This window comes from Trachypithecus francoisi, unplaced genomic scaffold (genome assembly GCF_009764315.1).
Source record: "Trachypithecus francoisi isolate TF-2019V2 unplaced genomic scaffold, Tfra_2.0 Lachesis_group12, whole genome shotgun sequence".
NCBI lineage: Eukaryota > Metazoa > Chordata > Mammalia > Primates > Cercopithecidae > Trachypithecus > Trachypithecus francoisi.
In genome coordinates this window covers 60,525,519-60,543,640 of record NW_022681457.1, presented here as the reverse complement: position 1 = coordinate 60,543,640, position 18,122 = coordinate 60,525,519, and the positions used below count along the sequence as shown (strand labels likewise).

The window sequence follows — 18,122 nt, the reverse complement described above, 5'->3', positions numbered from 1 at the left end:
CCTGCATGCAAGTGTTTGTAGCAATAGTCTTCCTAACTGTCAAAACTAGAAACAACCCAAAATGTCGTTCAAGGGGTGGATGGATAAACATATTGTAGTACATCCTTACAATGAAACACTATTCAGAAATAAGGAAAAATAAATTCCTAATATGTGAAACAATTTGGATGAGTCTCAAAGGCATTGGGCAGACGCGGTGGCTCATACCTGTAATGCCAGCACTTTGGGAGACTGAGGCAGTTGGATTACCCGAGGTCAGGAGTTCGAGACCAGCCTAATATAGTGAAACCCTGTTTCTACTAAAGGTACAAAAATCAGCCAGGAGTGGTGGTTCAGGCCTGTAATCCCAGCTACTTGGGAGGCTGAGGCAGGAGAATCACTTGAACCAAGGAGGTGGAGGTTGCAATGAGCTGAGATCATGCCACTGCACTCCAGCCTAGGTAACAAGAGCAAAATTTCATCTAAAAAAACAACAACAACAAAAAAAGCATTATGCCTAGTGAAGGAAGCCAGTCTCAAAAGGTGGCATATGACATATGACATGACTCCATTTATGTGACATTCTTAAAGAGACAACATTGCAGTGATGGAGAACAGATCAATGACTCCCATGGGCAAGGAGGGGAAGGAGAGTTTATCTATAAAAGGGGTAACATGAGGGAGTCTGGGGAGCAGGAGGGGATGGAACTCTTCTGTATTCTGATTGTAGTTCTGGTTACACAACCAATGCATTTGTTAAAATTCATACAACTTGTAGGACATAAATAAAAGGTGACCCCTGATCTACCTCTGCTCCTAGACTATGAGCCAGACAGAAAAGAGCTGGGGGCCTGCCTGTGTACAAGAGTAAACTTCCCCCAGTCCCCCTTTTTCTGGTTTGTGCTCATCTTGGCCCTCACCTGGATCCTCTTTTCATCTTCCAAAAGGACAGGGGAAGATGTCAGGCTCAGGGGTGGGAACCTGGGGGCCTAGCTCTTCCCCACGGAGGCCTGCCACCTTTGACCCGCCACACTTCACCTTGCCTTGTGTGGCGTCTTGGATTCCTGAGCTACTCTGGGTCTCTGCCTGGTAGATCAGCTTCTACCCCGCTGTAGACACCTAGCAGAGCAAGGTCCTTTGGCTCTCTCCCACCTATTTTCCACTCTTTGCAGTACTGGGTTGTGTCTGCCTGTTTATTTTGTAAAAAATGAAATTTGCATTTCTTTTTCACATTCTTCTTATTTATTTGCTGCTGTTGTTGTTTGTTGGGGGATGATTATCCAGAAGAGAAATGGCAGGAGCTCCTTTGTCCTGCTAGCTTAACCCCCAGATGTCATCCCTGCATTAGCAGACAGTTTCTGGGGGCTGTGCACCAATAAAAGAAGGGATGAAATCAAGGAGGGAAAGGCATCTGCTCCAGGAAGCAGTGGATCCAATGGATGAGAGAAGTAAAGAAATCCTCCAAGCTGGAGGTGAAGGAAAGCCCAGATGATAGTTATGCTGTTGTCCAAACAGGGAACTGAACTGGAACGTCAGAGGCCTTCAGAGGGAATATCTCCAAGAACAAGAAGGAACTGCTCCCAGTGGATTTTCTGATCTGTTCAATCTTGTGGAAAATTGTCTTGAGAGGCTGCAGGTAGATATGGGAGAACTTAATCATCTGTGCAAAGAACACCAAGCAAATGAGAATGAGTTGATCATTGGCTTCAGGGAAAATAAAAGGAGAATGAAAGCAAACAAGCAAGTCTAGTACACTACTTGGCTCAACCGTGAACAATAGTTACATAATGCACCATGAATATTAACAAAAACAGTTGTAAATGAATAGGGGAAGAGGAGAGGGGGACAAAGAGGGCCAAGGTCACACCTCTAATCAAAATCAGCAGTTGGAACCAGAACCCATGTCTTTAGTGGCTGCTCCCCAGTGCTTGTCTGTGGGGGACCCAGAGCAGCACCATTCATTGGGGTACACTTAGGGGATGTGTGAGTCTGGGAAGAGGGGAGTGGCGTGTCCAGGAAGAGGAGAACCAGTGGCATAAGTGTTTATCTTTCCCAAGAGGAAGACAACTTCGAATTCCCCTGAGGTCCTGCCACTTCTAGGGTTCAAGGGTGATGAGCAATACCTTTTCCCCTAGGACTCAGCATCCCTGGGCTGTAAACTGGGGAGTGTCCTGCCTGCTCTCCTCCCCTTTCCCCCAGAACCTGGTAGGGACAGACAGATCCAAGCTGAACTTTTCAGGGCCCTGCCAGCAGCTGTGACTGTAAAGACCATGTCTGAAGTTCAGCTGAGAGCTGGAAGTCTCAGTTAGAATCCTCAACTCAGAAACTTCATCATATTCCTGTCCCCAAAGACCTCCGCAGAAAGCTGGAGACTTGCTGTTCCAATCAAGCATTCAAATCCGAGCTAAGTTATTGGTTAAAACAGACAAGTGGGGTTCCTAGCCAGGAGAAAAGGCATGGGAGAGAAACAGCAAGCTGACACCAACTCCCCACACACCCAGGCTCAGGGGAGGGAACTTCTGAGGTGTGTGAAGTCACAGGAGAGAAGTTATGAAAGTCTGACCTTCGTCTCATCCCTGCAGCAGTCAAAGCTCTTAGGTATTTAAAGGGATTTTCTTTTTTCCCTTTCTAGGAATTACCATTGTTGATCTCATCTTTGCTTGCTTCAAGCCCTACTTTTGAACCCTTGACTGTAATGTGTCCCCTTCCAGAAGGGCCTTCTCCCCAGTCTACCCAGTTTTCCAGATAAAGGGCTTCAATGGGAGAGTCTAATACCCAAGGGCCTGCAGCCTGTGACTTCTGAACTGAAAGTCCAAACCTTACAACCCACCCTTGTTCTGAGCCACTTACTATCGTTCCAGAATTGTATGAGTGAATTTTGTCTCCTTGAAACAATTTTAAACTCCCTGAGAGCAGGGATTGTGTTAGTCAGGATAAGCTAAGCTGCTGTAATAAATAGACCCTCCATGCAAAGGTTCCATACAGTAGGTGTTTATTTCTTGCTTATAAAGCAGTCGTTGGTGTATGTGTATGTCCATGTGGTCATTCAGGGATCCAAGCTCCCTCTGTTTTGTGGCTCCACCTCACACTAGTTCCTTGCCATCATCTGCATCCAGCTCATGGAATGGAAAAGAGCATGGGGGAGTGTTCCCAGTAGGTTTTTCATGGGTTAGGCTTGGAGGGAGAACACATCACTTCTGCTCATGTTCCATCTGGTAAACCTTAATTTGAGTGGCCACAGTGAATTGCAAGTGAGCATGAGAGATGTAGTCCTCCTGTGCCCCCAAGAAATGTATGACTCGGGCAGATCAGCTCTTCTATTCCCTGAGTTCCTTTTCCTTCCCTAGAACTCAGCATAGAGAAGGACCTTCAGAGGGGTGTTCCTTGAGAACTTGGTGAGGGTTGCACTGAGGTTGGCTGGCACTTTGCCAACCTCATACAGCTGTGCAGACAGAGGAGACTCGAGGGTCCAGGGCTCAGTTCTACCCAGAAACCCCTCATGTTTGCACCCATCAAACCTCCAAGATGAAGCAGAGCCTGCAGCACTGTGGTTGCATCAGAAAACAGATCGAAGGCTGGTCTTCACAGCCACATAAGCCTCATCCTGGCCTCTGCCCACAGAGGTTGCATCTGTGCAGAAATCCATCCCACAGCGTCAGGTTGTGGGGGCATCAAGCCCCCAATGAGATTCTGCTCTACCAGGAAACTGATGCATCTGGCGTATCTGTCCCAGAGCAGCTCTGACGATCCTGCACTAGGCAATGGAGACATTGACCATGGCCTTGAGCAGAGTGGTTTTGGTAGGCATGGCAGAGACAAAAGCCAGACTAGAGGAGCTTAGGGAAAGAACAGAGCTAAATGAGCTGGAAATTACCTTTTGCAGTTACCTGGAAAAAATAAGACTGAAGACGATTATGCACATCGCAAGTGACACACACAAGCACATATGCAGCCAGGACTAGGGACCCACCTCTCTGAAGCTCCTGATGCCTGTTGGTGCTGTCTTATCTCCCTAGATAGCATTCCTGTCTTTATCCTCCTCCAGAGAAGCAGCCAGCTCCAGAGTCTGGTGCAGTGATACCAGCAGAGGCTGCAGGTGGTGTGCTATGGAAAGAGCACTGAAGCAGAAACAGATCCCTTGGAGACACCTTATCTTCAAAATTGTTCTAAGCTCTGCATCCCACCACTCCTGCCACCACCTGGTCCAACTCACCAAAATACCTTGTCCAGAAAATGAGCACAGCCTACTAACTGGTCTCTCTGATGTTGCCCTTGTCCCTGAGTTAGTTCTATACACAGCAGCCTTCACCATCCTTTAAAAATGTGTAACTTGGGCCAGGCTTGGTGGCTTATGCCTGTAATCCCAGTGCTTTGGGAGGCTGAAGTAGAAGGATCCTTTGAGGCCAGGAGTTCAAGACCAGCCTGGGCAACATAGTGAGATCCCATCTCTACGAAAAATTAAAAAATAAGCCAGGTGTGTGGGTGTGTGCCTACAATCCCAGCTACTCAAGAGGCTGAGGTGAGAGGATCGTTTGAGCCCAGGAGTTTGAGGCTGCAGTGAGTTTTGATAGTACCACTGAACTCCAGCCTGGGTGACAGAGCAAGAGCCTATCTCAAAAAAAAAAAAGTAAATCTTACTGTTAAAAATTCCCTTGTTAAGGCCCTCCCTTGGCTTTCTATACCCCTCTTTCTCTATCCTTTTTCCCACTTCCATTTCCTCACAATTAATTCTACACATAATCATCCTTTATATTTAGTCATTTGACTTGATTATCATCTCTTGTACTGGAAGAAGGTCTCTAGGAGAGGGTGCTGATCTTGTTCACTTCTGCGTCCCAGCCATTTACTAGACATGCTAATATTTACCGAAGACATGTGATTTTGTTAAGCCTCAGTTTCCCCAACTGCCAAAAGGGGACAATGAATTCTGTGTCACACATTATGGGTTTGCAAAGATTAAATAAGAAAATAAGGAAGGATAGACACTGTGGTCTGTGATACGAGCCAGGTGAGGAAGGGTGGTTTTCCACACCACTGCCTGCAGGTGCTAACTTTGCAGGATATTTTCACATCATCACAGTCCACGTCCGAGGTCGAACCATGGCATCTTCACTACAAACAACAGCTGTAGTGCTCCTCCCAGCTGAAAACCCTGGGAGTCTATTGAAAATAAATTAGCAATGCCTCATTCTCAATGAGAAAGTCTCAGGGAGATTTATAATTTTATTTTTTCTAAGTGTACAGAATAACATAAATCAAAAGAAGCAATAGTCTACCTTGTGTTTGGACTACTTTGACCCTCTTCAACCTCTGCCAAATTTTATCTCATTTTTGTTTAACTTTATACATCAGAGTTTAATTTGAGAGCTGGTGGAGAAGACAGTGATGTATAGGGTACATCAGGTGCAGCTGAAATTACCCTGTCCCCAGGGGCTGGAGGTTGAAGGGAGGGTCCCAGTCCTGTTTCAGGGTAGAAGAGGAATGGTACAGTTTGCCCCTGGAATCCAGACTCTCTCCATGTTGCAGCCTCTCATTGATTGATCTGGCCGGGTTCGAGGAGCTTACAAAATTGTGTCCATGCAGGGCTCATGCTTCCAGAGCAGCCACGGGCTCAAAGCATCAGCCACTATGGACAATGTCATTTTTGGAACCAGATAAGGAGTTCTATTAGCATTGATTTTTCCTCTAAGTGGATATGTTCCCCAGAAAAGTGTGTTCAGTTGGCAGTGTGTAATCTGCCAGAGAGAAGGCTGGCTTTGCCATTCTGACTGTGCAGAGCCTGCCTGGCATCCCACAGAGCACTCACTACGAGTTGCTGCAAGAACACAGGAACAAATGAATGAATGAATGCATGAATGAATGAATGAGTCACCCTTTGCTTCCTCATTACTTGTTTGTTTGCTTGTTTTTGAGACAGAGTTTCACTCTTGTTCTCCAGGCTGGAGTGCAGTGGCACGATCTCTGCTCATTGCAACCTCCGCCTCCCAGGTTCAAGTGATTCTCCTGCTTCAGCCTCCCAAGTAGCTGGGATTACAGGCGTGTGCCATCATGCCCGGCGAATTTTGTATTTTTGGTAGAGACGGGTTTTAGCCATGTTGGTGAGGCTGATCTCGAACGCCTGACCTCAGGTGATCCCCCTCCCACTTCGGCCTCCCAAAGTGCTGGGATTACAGGCATGGGCCACCGCGCCTGGCCTGTTTCCTCATTACTTTTATGTTCCAGCTGGCTGCAATACTTTTTAGAGATGACAAACAGGAGCTGATCAACTGGGCCCCAGACACAGGAACCGGTGAGCTACTGTCTGTCCTAGAAACTCTGTTAATGTCACTTAGGGACCCTGGATACCAGAAGGAAACTGAGATCCTCTTATCTCACTCTCATCTTTCACGTGAATGTTCCCCAAGACAGCCTGGCCAGGGGCTGGGCCACCTCTGTTATATGCCTTCAGGGTTGGCCACTCATGCCATGACCCAGTGTTAGCATCTTTAAAAGTACATTTCCCTTGTAGCACTTACCACATTTAGAAAGTATGTATTTGTGGGATGATTTGATTAAAGTCTGTTTCCCCCACTAGACCCGAAAAACATTGACAAGTTCTGTAATTAAATTTTACAAGAAAGTTCTCTTTGTCCACCTGTATCCCTAGGGTCAGGCCCAGGGCTTACCATGCCAGAAGTGTGCAATGTCTCTGAATGAACCAGTGCCAGGCACACTGGGATAGAGGGATGCTGTGATTGGCTAAGGTCAAGGCAGGAATGAGGACAACCAGTAAAAATGTCCAGGTACAGAAGTCATGTCACGCCTGGCCACCTGGTCCACCCTCAGTCCAGAACGTCAGTAAGGGGGCTCAGGGAGGCATTAAAAGGTGGCTGGATTTCAGGGCTAGGTGAAGATGCCAACAGTGGCAAATATCTCTGGTGGGTTCCTTGCTCTAGACCTGCACTGTTCACAGTGGCTATCAGCCACCCATGTGGCCGCTGAACACTGAGAATGAGGCTGGTTTGAATGGAGTTGTGTTGTAAGCATAAAATCTATACATCAGATTTCAAAGGTTACATGGGGAAAAAAATGTAGACTATCTCATTGATAAATTTTATATTGATTACATATAATCACATGTTGAAATGATAATATTTTAGATATAATTGTTTAAATAAAATGTATTTTTATGTTTGTTTTAATATTATTTTTGAGACAGCATCTTACTTTGTCACCCAGGCTGGGGTGCGGTGGTGCAATCTTGGCTCACTGCAGCCTTAACCCCCCAGGCTCAAGTGATTCTCTCACCTCAGTCTCCCAAGTAACTGGGACTACAGCCACACACCACCCTATTTGGCTAATTTTTGTATTTGTCTGTAGAGATGAGGTTTTGCCATGTTGCTCAGCTTGATCTCAGACTCTTGAGCTCACATGATCTGCCCACCTTGGCCTCCCAAAGTGCTGGGATTACAGGCGTGAAACACCGTGCCCGGTTCCAGTAAAAGGTATTATTAAAATTAATTTCAATTGCATCTGCTTTTTGAAATGTGGTTATTATAATATTGAGAATTACATGGCTCACAGTATATTTAAGCACTGTTCTAGAGGAAGGTCTTTGGAGCAGTTCTTAATTGCAGAAGAGCTTTACATAAACACTCACCACTGAACAACAACAGTTATCAACCAAGTTGTGTCTATTCTGTGACTGGCCCTTGGCTAGGTACTTCAACCTCTAGTATCTTTATTTTAGAGACATCTTACTGGATAAATAATCTGAAACATGGAAAAATCCTTTATACACAAAGTTTTTAATTATAGCATTATTTAATATTAACGAAACAGGATATAACCTAAACATTTAAACAGTAGAAGGCGGCTGGGCGTGGTGGCTCACGCCTGTAATCTCAGCACTGTGGGAGGCCGAAGTGGGCAGATCACCTGAGGTCAGGAGTTCAAGACCAGCCTGGCCAACATGGTGAAACTCTGTCAAAAATGCAAAAGTCAGCCCAGCATGGTGGCGCAGGCCTATAGTCCCAGCTATTCAAGGGGGCTGAGGTGGGAGGACAGCTTGAACTCAGGAGGTGGAGGTTGCAGTGAGCTGAGATTGCACCACTGCATTCCAGCCTGGGTGACAAAGCAAGACTCCATCTCAAAAATAAATACATACATACATACATACATACAGTAGAATTATAATATGAACTGTGCTAGCATTCATGCAAGAGTATTATGCAGCCATCAAAACCTATGTTTGCCAAACATTTATCATAACATGGCAAAATACTACAGCAATGCTCAATCAAAATCTCAAAATTCAAAATCGCATCTGACTCTTACCACATCCAAAGAGGCAGAGCTCCGAGGAAGGCCACTGGAAGGAGTTCCACCAAGCCGTTCACAGTTGTCTTTGGAGAACAGGATGATAAATGATTCCTCTTTTCTTCTTTCTATTTTTTCAATTAGATTTTATTTAATAATCATTTGATAACAGAGAATTATACATATTTTATCTCAAGGAAAAAGGCCCGGCCCCAGGAGTTTGCCTTCACGTTGTCAATGGCAACAGGAGGCGAGGCATGTCAAAGTGGGCACGCTCCTTCCAGGCACACGCGGCAAACCTCAAAGCTTCTGCAGGAGCATCGCCCATGGCCTGCATCTGCTCATGGAGTCCTTTGCCAAGGGAACACCCCCTCTCTCCGCCTGACTCCTCCTCAGACTCTAAGATCTTTGAGGGCAGTGCTATGGTCTCCTCTCTTCCCATTTCCAGCCCAGGGCCAGCACAGGCTGGGTGCTTTGCAAGATGCACTGCACCTGTGCTAGTTTTCTGCCACTTACCTCAGAGCTCTCTGTGAGCTGTGCCCTGGGAGGCAGACCTGGGTGGCAGTTTCACTCGCTCCTGCAGGGGTTTATCCAATGCAGAGCCCTAGCAGGAGAGTGGAGAAAGAGAAGAGAGTGTAGTCCAAGTATGCCATTCCCTGGTCACCTCCCTGTGGGTCTTCTTGGGCCCTTTCTCCTGAAGGTAAAAACTCCTCTAAAAGTGGCTCTTACCACACTCTCCTCCTGGCTTCCAGTAACCCAGCCCCTTCAGACGGGGGAAGTAACAGTTCTGTTCATTTTCTCTTGTGCTTTCCTTCACCGTTCCCTTTCCAAATAGCCTCTTTGGAGAATCCTCCATGAATAATCCTAATCTGAGTGTGTCCTCTCTTTCCCACCGAGCCCCTGATGCACACAGAACTTATCTGAAAACGCAGTGCCTGTCCCCGCTGCAGTGTGTGGAGAAGAGAGGCACAGCGCCCGTTCTAGGAAGGGTGGCATCTCTGAGCCTCGTGACGTCTCCTACTGCGCCCAGCACCAGGTGTAGGAGAGCTAAGCTCCAGGGCAGGAAGATCTGAGTCCAAATACAAGATCTAACCCTTCTGACAGCTGTGAGATCCTTCTTGCATTCCTTCATCTCTCAAGCCTCGTCTTCTTCATCTGCAAAATGGAGCAAGAACAACTGTATTTTGTGAGTATTGTGAGGATTAAATGAGGTACGATACCTAAATTTCTTAGCGTGTGACCTGGCTTGGAGTAAACGCCCCAGCAAACATCAGCTGGCACAATTATTGCTCTGACCCTCTGCGGCTGCCTCATGAATGCAAATGTCCCAAGCCGACCTCCACTCCTGAAGACATGCTGCAGCAGGACCTAAATCCTCCCTCTCCCTGTCCTGGGCTGCAGAGACGACAGGGAAGGTCCTCCCCAGGACTACAGACTGCCCTACATCCATTCTGTGTAAGCTCTGCTGTGAGACGCAGGGTTATTTACAGAGCAAGACAAGGAAATGACAAACAGTAGGAGATGAGGTGCATTTTGGGAAAATCCCTTGTTTATTTAAATATTGCACTTATGAAAGACACCAGAAAGAGAAATATGGGCATTTGTGGCAATGATCAAAAAGGGAAAAAACGGAAATACATGATCAAAAACACAGGAAAGGATTACATCTGAAATAAAATTTGGTACCCTTAAAATATCTGTAATTCAACCTCAGAATGAGTGTATCTTTTAAAAGCTCTTTGAAAACACTTCCCCACTCTCTTTGTCTCTTTTCTTTATAAGGCATCTTCTCTTTAACTCCCCTTGGGAAACTTCTTATAAATGAGGATTTGCATCTCCAGGGATTACTCTGGTTAGGAAAGTGTTTTATTAAAAAATATATGTTTGCCACAGAATGCTGAGCGATATAATTAGCTGGTCCCTTCTGTTTTGTTTTAAAAGGCTGTATGGCCAAGTTCTAATTAAACATATTCTCAGGACGTTTGAAATGTGAAGGTGCCTCAGAAATGCGCGATGAAATGAAAGAAGCAAAGGCTCTGGGAGTATATTCCAGGAAGGAGCATCTCTGGCCACGGTGCACCTGGCAGTACGGCTTCATTTCTGTCTCTGCGTGCACGGCTACTGTGGATAGAGAAGCCGGTCCTATCCCACCTTGGTGGGAGACACTGCCTTGTGTTCTGGGAGGCCACGTGCTAAATGAGCTGATCTTGTTCCACCCAGGGCAATCCAGGAAGGCTGAAGGAATGAGTCCTGGGCTGGGATTCTGGGGACCTGGGGATGTAATAGGTTATCATCTCTAAAGTGACAATTGCTAAGGTCCCTGCCAGCTCTGACATTCTGATTGGACACATGGCTGTTTCCACTGCCTTCGTTCTTGTCACAAAGCATAAGAATGCTCCAAATGATCACGCTGCATTTTACTTTGTGAACTCAGGAATAAAACTGAAGGCTGGAGAATCTCACTGTTGTTCCTACTGAATAATGACTGGCTCAACCACGAGAGGCAGTGCTGTGCCCCCATTTGCAAAAACAGAAGGATACTTCCCTGTCTCCCTTTTGCAGAAGCAAGTAACCTGGAAATTGAAGTATTCAGTCCCCATTCAGAAGGATGGGTTAGGAGCCCACAGGAGTTTAGAGTTTAGAAATGCTCCCTCTGAATCTTCCCACCTGGGCACACTGTGAGACACACTTACTCTTTACAAAGCACTTTCATATTCACTAACGCCTCTTACAGAGCAAGCAGAGCTCTCATTTCATTGCTAGTGGGGATACAAAATACTACACTCACTTTGGAAAACAGTTTAGCACTTTCTTGTAGCGTTATACACCTTCTTACCATTGACCTAGCAATCATTCTCCTAGGTATTGAAACTTAAGAGAAATGAAAACTTATGTTGACCCAAAACCTAGAGGTGCATGTACATAGTGGCTTTATTTGTAATCACCCTAAACTGGAAACAACCCAGCTGTCCTCCAACTGATGAACGGATAAACAGACCTAGGTACATCCATGCAAAGGAATACTTCTCAGCACTGCTAAGACACAAACTTACTGATACATCTGACAACACAGATAAATCTCAAACGCATTATACCAGACGAAAGAAGCCAGACTTGAAAGGTAAGATACTCTCTAATTCCACATACGCTACACCCTGCAAAAGGGAAAGCTTTAGGGTAAAGAACAGATCAGAAGTTCAGTGGTTTCTAATGCGGGGGAGCTGGTGTTAAGGGCAGGTGGATAGTTTGACTACAAAAAGGCAGCACAAAGCAGTTTTGGGGGAGTAACAAAACTATTCTAGGCCAGGCGTGGTGGCTCATGCCTATAATCACAGCACTTTGGGAGGCCAAAGCTGGTGGATCACCTGAGGTCAGGTGTTCGAGACCAGCCTGGTCAACATGGTGAAACCCTGCCTCTACTTCAAAAAAAAAAAAAAAAAACAAAAACAAATTTAGCTAGGTGTGGTGGTGGGCACCTGTATATAGTCCCAGCCACTCAGGAGGCTGAGACAGGAGAATCACTTGAATCTGGGAGGCAGAGGTTGCAGTGAGCCAAGATCGTGCTATTGTATTCCAGCCTGGGTGACAACAGCCAAACTCTGTCAAAAAGAAAAAAAAAAAAAAAAAAAAAAGAAGAAGAAAAAAAAAGAAAAGAGAAAAGAAAACTATTCTAAATCTTTAAAAAAAAAATTTTTTTTTTTTGAGGTAGGATTTTGCTCTGTCACCCAGGCTGAAGTGCAGCCATGCAATCACGGCACACTGCAGCCTCAACCTCCCAGGTTCAAGTGATCCTTCTGCCTCAGCCTTCCAAGTAGCTGGGGCTACAGGCACATGCCACCATGCCCAGCAAAATTTTAAAAAGTTTTTTGTAAAGACAGGGTCTCACTATGTTGCTCAGGCTGATCTTGAACTCCTGGGCTCAAGCGATCCTCCAGCCGCAGCCTCCCAACGTGCTGGGATTACAGGTGTAAGCCACCACCACACCTAGCCACTGTTCCAAATCTTGATGGCAGTGGTAGTTATGTGATTTTGTGCATTTGGCAAAACTCAGAAAACTGCATACCAAAAAAATGCGTTTTATTATATGCAAATTAAAAAATGAATTAAAAAAAAACCCTATAGGCTTGGCAGTAAGCCTGGTGGTTGTTTGAGGTTGCCTCCTCCCCATTCAGTATTCATTTTGTCCTACTAGGAGTGCTCAGTAAGGCGTCAGGGCATGGCATTCCCTGGGGATGCCTCCTGCTTCACGGACGTGGCCCCTGGAAACTGAAGGGAATGACTTAGATTACATAGGTCAATGAAAAGTTTTCTATTATTCTCTTCCCTGTTGAATGTGGACAAAGAAGCAATTAGTTCCACTCATCATTTGTGGCCCTCTTGAAATCATAAGATAAACCACCTTGATGATGACATTATGCCTAAAATGAAGGGAAGAGTAAGAAGGCAGAAAAAACTGGCTTCCTGTTAATATAATGGAGCCATAATCTACCTCTTGCCAATTTCCTGAAGCCAGTGTGAGCAGGGGTTCGTATTTCTCACAGATTAAAGCATACTAGGAAATATAGTAAGAGATCTCACTGAAACATTTCTGATCTGATCCACGGTCCCAAAACAATCTGAAACAAACTGGGCAACAGAGAACTTGGGTGAAAGAATGTAAAACACGTATGCAACAGATAATGGCAGGACTTGAACAGACATCTCACAAATAAGGCATTCCCGATCACCACGCAGATATAAAAAGGTGCTCAAACTCATTAGTAATCATGGAAATGCAAATGAAACACAGTGAGACAGCAACCACAGCCGCTAGATTAGGAAACATTACAAATACGAAAAAACATTGCTAACAATATCATAGGCTGGCAAGGATGTAGAACAATGGGAACTTTAAAAACTGCTTGTGGGAGTGAAAATTGACACAATCATCTTGGAAAACAGTTAGAGCTGCAGATATGCAAACTCTGACCAAGCAATCCCACCCCTAACTATATATAAGTAGAGATATTCCCCATGTGAGTTACGGCATAGGAACAAGCATGTTCACAGCGGCATTCTTCATGATATCCACACAATTGGGGGAAAAAAATCCTAATGTTTGCATAAAACTAATGTTTTCATAGTCTACAACTTCGATCATGAACGAGCTACACAAATCCACATGGTTAAATCTGGAAAACAATGCTGAGTAAAAGAAACAAGACACAAAATAATTCATACAATATTTCATTTATGAACATGACCAGGGATACACACCTAAATATTAAAACTACAAAGTAAGGCAAGGAAGTGATCATTACAAAAATTAAAAATAGAGGTAGCCTCCAGGAGAGGGGACTGGAATTGGGAGGTGTCGGGGGTAGTTTCAGGTGACTGAGTGTTGTGTATGCAGGTATTATTTAAACCATACCCATATGATTCACACATTCTTTGACCTTTTGATGTATCTCACACACAGAAATGTAGGAAGACAAAAATCAGATCGCAGGCAAATTCTGAAAACCAGTCTGAAGCCAGGAATGTGCAATGAATGACCTTAGATCATGCATTCTAGAGGATCTGGCCCCAAAGAGAAACAATCTGGATAGCTCTACAGAGTGGTCACAAGCTTTGCTTCGCTTCATTACCATTTAGTCCAGCCAAAGACCTTTTAAAGGTGTTTGCTTTTAAGTAAAACTTCTCTCCTTTTGAAAGTACCAATTTTTGGCCAGGCGCCCTGGCTTAACCCTGTAATCCCAGAATTTCGGGAAGCCAAGGCAGGTGGATCACTTGAGGTTAGGAGTTCGAGACCGTCCTGGCCAATCTAGTGAAATCCTGTCTCTACTAAAAATACAAAAATTAGCTGGGCGTAGTGGTGCATGCCTGCAATCCCAGGTACTCGGGAAGCTGAGGCAGAAAAATCGCTTGAATCCAGGAGGCGGAGGTTGCAGTGAGCCGACATCATGCCACTGCACTTCAGCCTGGGCAGCAGAGTGAGTCTCTGTCTGGAAAAAAAAAAAAAGGACCAATTTTCTCTTTTAAGTTTAATAAGAGTGTTAATCTTATAGAGTTGCCTTACTGATTTTTTTACACAGTTTAGATCAGATTTGTTCTCTACATGAGTCTGTAGAGACTTAAGGTAAGCTATTTTATCCAACTGTTCCTTATTTGCCTGGAAAGCCTTTATCTTAAAAACTCAATCATCAGAGCAAGAAATATAGGAGACCACAATGCAATGCCTCTTGAATAGGTAAAAGTATTAACACATCTTCTGGGGTCCAGGCATACACTTCATGCAGTTTCCTTGTAGAAAATACCTTCCTGCTCTTCTTTGAGCCTATTAACTCTACTCTTACTTTAAATATAAATCTAACATGCTCAGCCATCTGTTTCCAAGAATACATCAGCTAAGAAAGGTAAAAGTGAAGAAGAAGGACTGCTCTAGCCAGTGACAGTTAAAAAGCTCACACTGTGAAAGAAGAGAGAGAGGAAAAAAAACCTCTCAATTCTCCTAAGCTTCTGGGGCATTCATTGTAGAGACAGCAATGAAATATTGAATTAGAAATTGACCAAACCCTTTCTGTAAGAAATCAGGAATAAGTACAGTGCACAATAAATAATTGCCATCAAATATTTAGCAAAATGCATTCAAAAGAGTAAATTTAATATCTATTTTCCTGCAAAGGATAAGTCACTCTGTGAGAAGGCTAGAAATGCCCATTGAATCCAAGTCCCAATGAGTATATGTGCATGCATAGATACAAATATGTACATATATATGCACAGGTACACGTACATGTACACAGACATATATGGGAAAATATTCATTTATTGTGTGTGTGTAGGGGGAGTGGGGGTTGGATCCCATTAAATAATTCTGGATTTGGTTGGAATTCACCCTGATAGCTGAACAATTATGGAACAACTGCATCCTCAGCACAAAATGACCTTTTCATCAAGTTACAAAACATTAAAGGTTAAAGGATGTTTGAAACGAAGTTAATACTTTTAAAACATTGGGAGAATGGTCATCTTTTCAGAGATCTGACCAAAAATGTGAAGGAAGCATTGGACAGCCTTTCTGGCTGTTGTTTGTGGGCGGGTGTCACATGTTTGCACTGCCTGCTTCTGCTGAAACCATGAATGAACCTACCTCCTTAGGAAATGAGACGAGATGGGCCTGTGCTCTGCATGGCACAGGAGCTCACAAGAGGACTCCTTAGCAGGCTGGTTCCTAATTGCAATTTTGAAGTCACATTTCTTCCTCTCAAAAGTGGCGATGGCAAAGAGAGCAAATCAATGAGACTGTCAGATTTTCCCGCCTTCTATTTTCCATCTGACCTGGATGGTGCAAATTTCAGTTGCTACTAACAGGGAAAATAGAAATATCAGTCACCAGACCCCTTCCTCTAATGAGCTCACAGAAAGGCCCGGAAGAACCTGCCTTATCAGCCCTCCAAATGCCCACTCTTCCCAGAAAGTCAGGTGTACTGCGTGCTGCCTTCAGCCATTCTCTCCTGTCTTTCTTTTTCACCACATTCCAAGCACCCACTTGTAATCTCAGGTGCATCCAGGCTCAGCCCAAGTATAAGCCTTTATTTTCAGGGTGGTCTGGCCCTGTGGCCACCCTGCACACCAACTTAAGGGGGTACCATTTATTGGACAACTACCGTTCTTCACCAAGCTCTCTGCCAAGGCGTGGACACACATAGTCCCAGATGAGCCTCACAAGTGCCCTGAGAAGTAGACTCTATTGTGACTTGTCCACGGGCACAAGGCTAGTGACACAATGCCTCTGGTCTGACTCTGAAAGCTTCCAGAATGTAGCTCCAAAAACCCATAGGTTCAAGGGGCATCTGTATTTTTTTTTTTTTTTTTTTGAGACAGGGTCTCACTCTGTTGTCCAGACTGGAGTGCAGTGGCATGATCTCAGCTCACTACAGCCTCAACCTCCCAGGCTCAAGCGATCCTCCTGCTTCAGCCTCCCAAGTAGCTGGGATTATAGGTGCATGCCACCATGCCCAGCTAATTTTTGTAGTTTTTGTGGAGACAGGGTTTTGTTATGTCGCCCAGGCTGGTCTCAAACTCCTGGACTCAAGTGATTCACCTGCCTCAGCCTCCCAAAGTGCTGGGATTACAGGCATGAGCCGCCACAGGGCCTGGCCAAGGCATCTCCAATTTTGATGGAAGGTTTCCATGCTGAATTCCTACTTGGTGTTTAAGATGGAGAAAGCTGTCCTGTTTTAGAGACGGAGACGAGGTTCAAAGAGAGGGAGCGACCTGCTCAGGCTCACTGGGTTACTTATGGGCCACAGGCTCAGGCCTCCCATCACCACAGTTGGAGCTTGCAGTCCCCTGCAAGGTACTGCTTGCTGCACACATATCCATCTGCAGGACACACCAACTTACAGTTACTCACTGATACCTATCTCCTCAGATAAACTGACTAGCTTCACTCTCTTGGTACTTCACCTGCCGTTTACTTCCTCATTCATTGTGCACAGTTCAGCTGAGATAGGACTGGGTGCAGGGCTGGATGACAGCCAGCCCTCTACTTCTCCTTTCCTGCTTTCACTGCCTACCTTCTTGTCCCTATATGGGCTCCAGATACAGCATCCTCAAGGTGGAGAAAGACAGAGACAGAAAAAGAGAGAGGCTTGCATTTCTGCATATTCTAGACAGAAGTGACTCTTTTTTTTTGAGACGGAGTCTCGCTCTGTCGCCCAGGCTGGAGTGCAGTGGCCAGATCTCAGCTCACTGCAAGCTCCGCCTCCCGGGTTTACGCCATTCTCCTGCCTCAGCCTCCCGAGTAGCTGGGACTACAGGTGCCCACCACCGGGCCCGGCTAGTTTTTTGTATTTTTAGTAGAGACGGGGTTTCACCATGTTAGCCAGGATGGTCTTGATCTCCTGACCTCGTGATCCGCCCGTCTCGGCCTCCCAAAGTGCTGGGATTACAGGCTTGAGCCACCGCGTCCGGCCAGGAGTGACTCTTTAATGAATTTCACCACTGGAGGAAAACTCTCGTCCATTTTCAAGTCTCAGGTGAGGCCTGATGATGGGGAGGAGAAAGAAGGGCTCCTGGGCTTCCAAGACAGGTTTCCCTGCCCTGTCGTATAAGTTGACTCAGCCATCTAGGAAGGGGCCTACTCGTTCCTTAGGCCTCCTCCTGATGGGAACCCCATCCCAGGTCCTAAAACCAGCCAGGATGGAAGATTCTCTTAGAAAGTAGAGAGGCCCCTTTTGTACCTCTGTCACCAGTTGTTTACCCCATGCATTCCCATCAAGCCTGGGGCCAGACCCTCTTGTCTTCAGCCAACACACTCCTCAAAATTCCAATTGATACAAAAGCCTTCTTAGGAATTAACATCTTTTGGGCAACATACTTTGAAACTATTGATAATATCTATAAGGTGATTGAGAGTCAAAATTCACTCTCTCCCAAATGTGTGTTCAGCACCTACTCTTTCTGCTGTGTGTATTTAGACACAGTTAGTGAGCCAGCCTGGGCCAGGCTCTGAGTGGTCCTATCCCCAGGTTCTCCTTGGTGAATGGGCAGGGGAGGCTGGCTGCAGATGACTTGCTTTGACTATGTCTGGGGAAGAGGTGCCAAGAGGGCTGCTGACTGGAGTGTAGACGACCTCCTGCAGACCCTTTTGGCTGGGAACAGGGATGGGGATTGAGTATTCTCAGAGACAGCTAGCTGGGAACCAACTCTAAGCCCTGCTGAGATAGAGAAAGAACAAGGTGTTCAGCATCCCACAGCAGAGTAAAGAAAGTCAACTGCGGCCGGGCGCGGTGGCTCAAGCCTGTAATCCCAGCACTTTGGGAGGCCGAGACGGGCGGATCACGAGGTCAGGAGATCGA

The 18,122-nt window shown here is 45.5% G+C and overlaps 1 long non-coding RNA gene across 2 annotated transcripts; it reads right to left on the bottom strand.

Annotated features, from left to right (window-relative positions):
* Positions 1-480: 480 nt before the first annotated feature.
* On the bottom strand, positions 481-11,698 carry LOC117092268. 2 transcript variants are annotated; one of them, XR_004440705.1, is made up of 4 exons: positions 9,371-11,698; positions 8,794-8,881; positions 8,296-8,405; positions 481-1,609 (listed from the first exon to the last, which is right to left on the bottom strand). It is a non-coding gene; the product is annotated as an uncharacterized LOC117092268 (long non-coding RNA). The 2 variants fall into 2 exon arrangements; XR_004440704.1 differs by having other exon boundaries at positions 8,794-11,698.
* Positions 11,699-18,122: the final 6,424 nt, after the last annotated feature.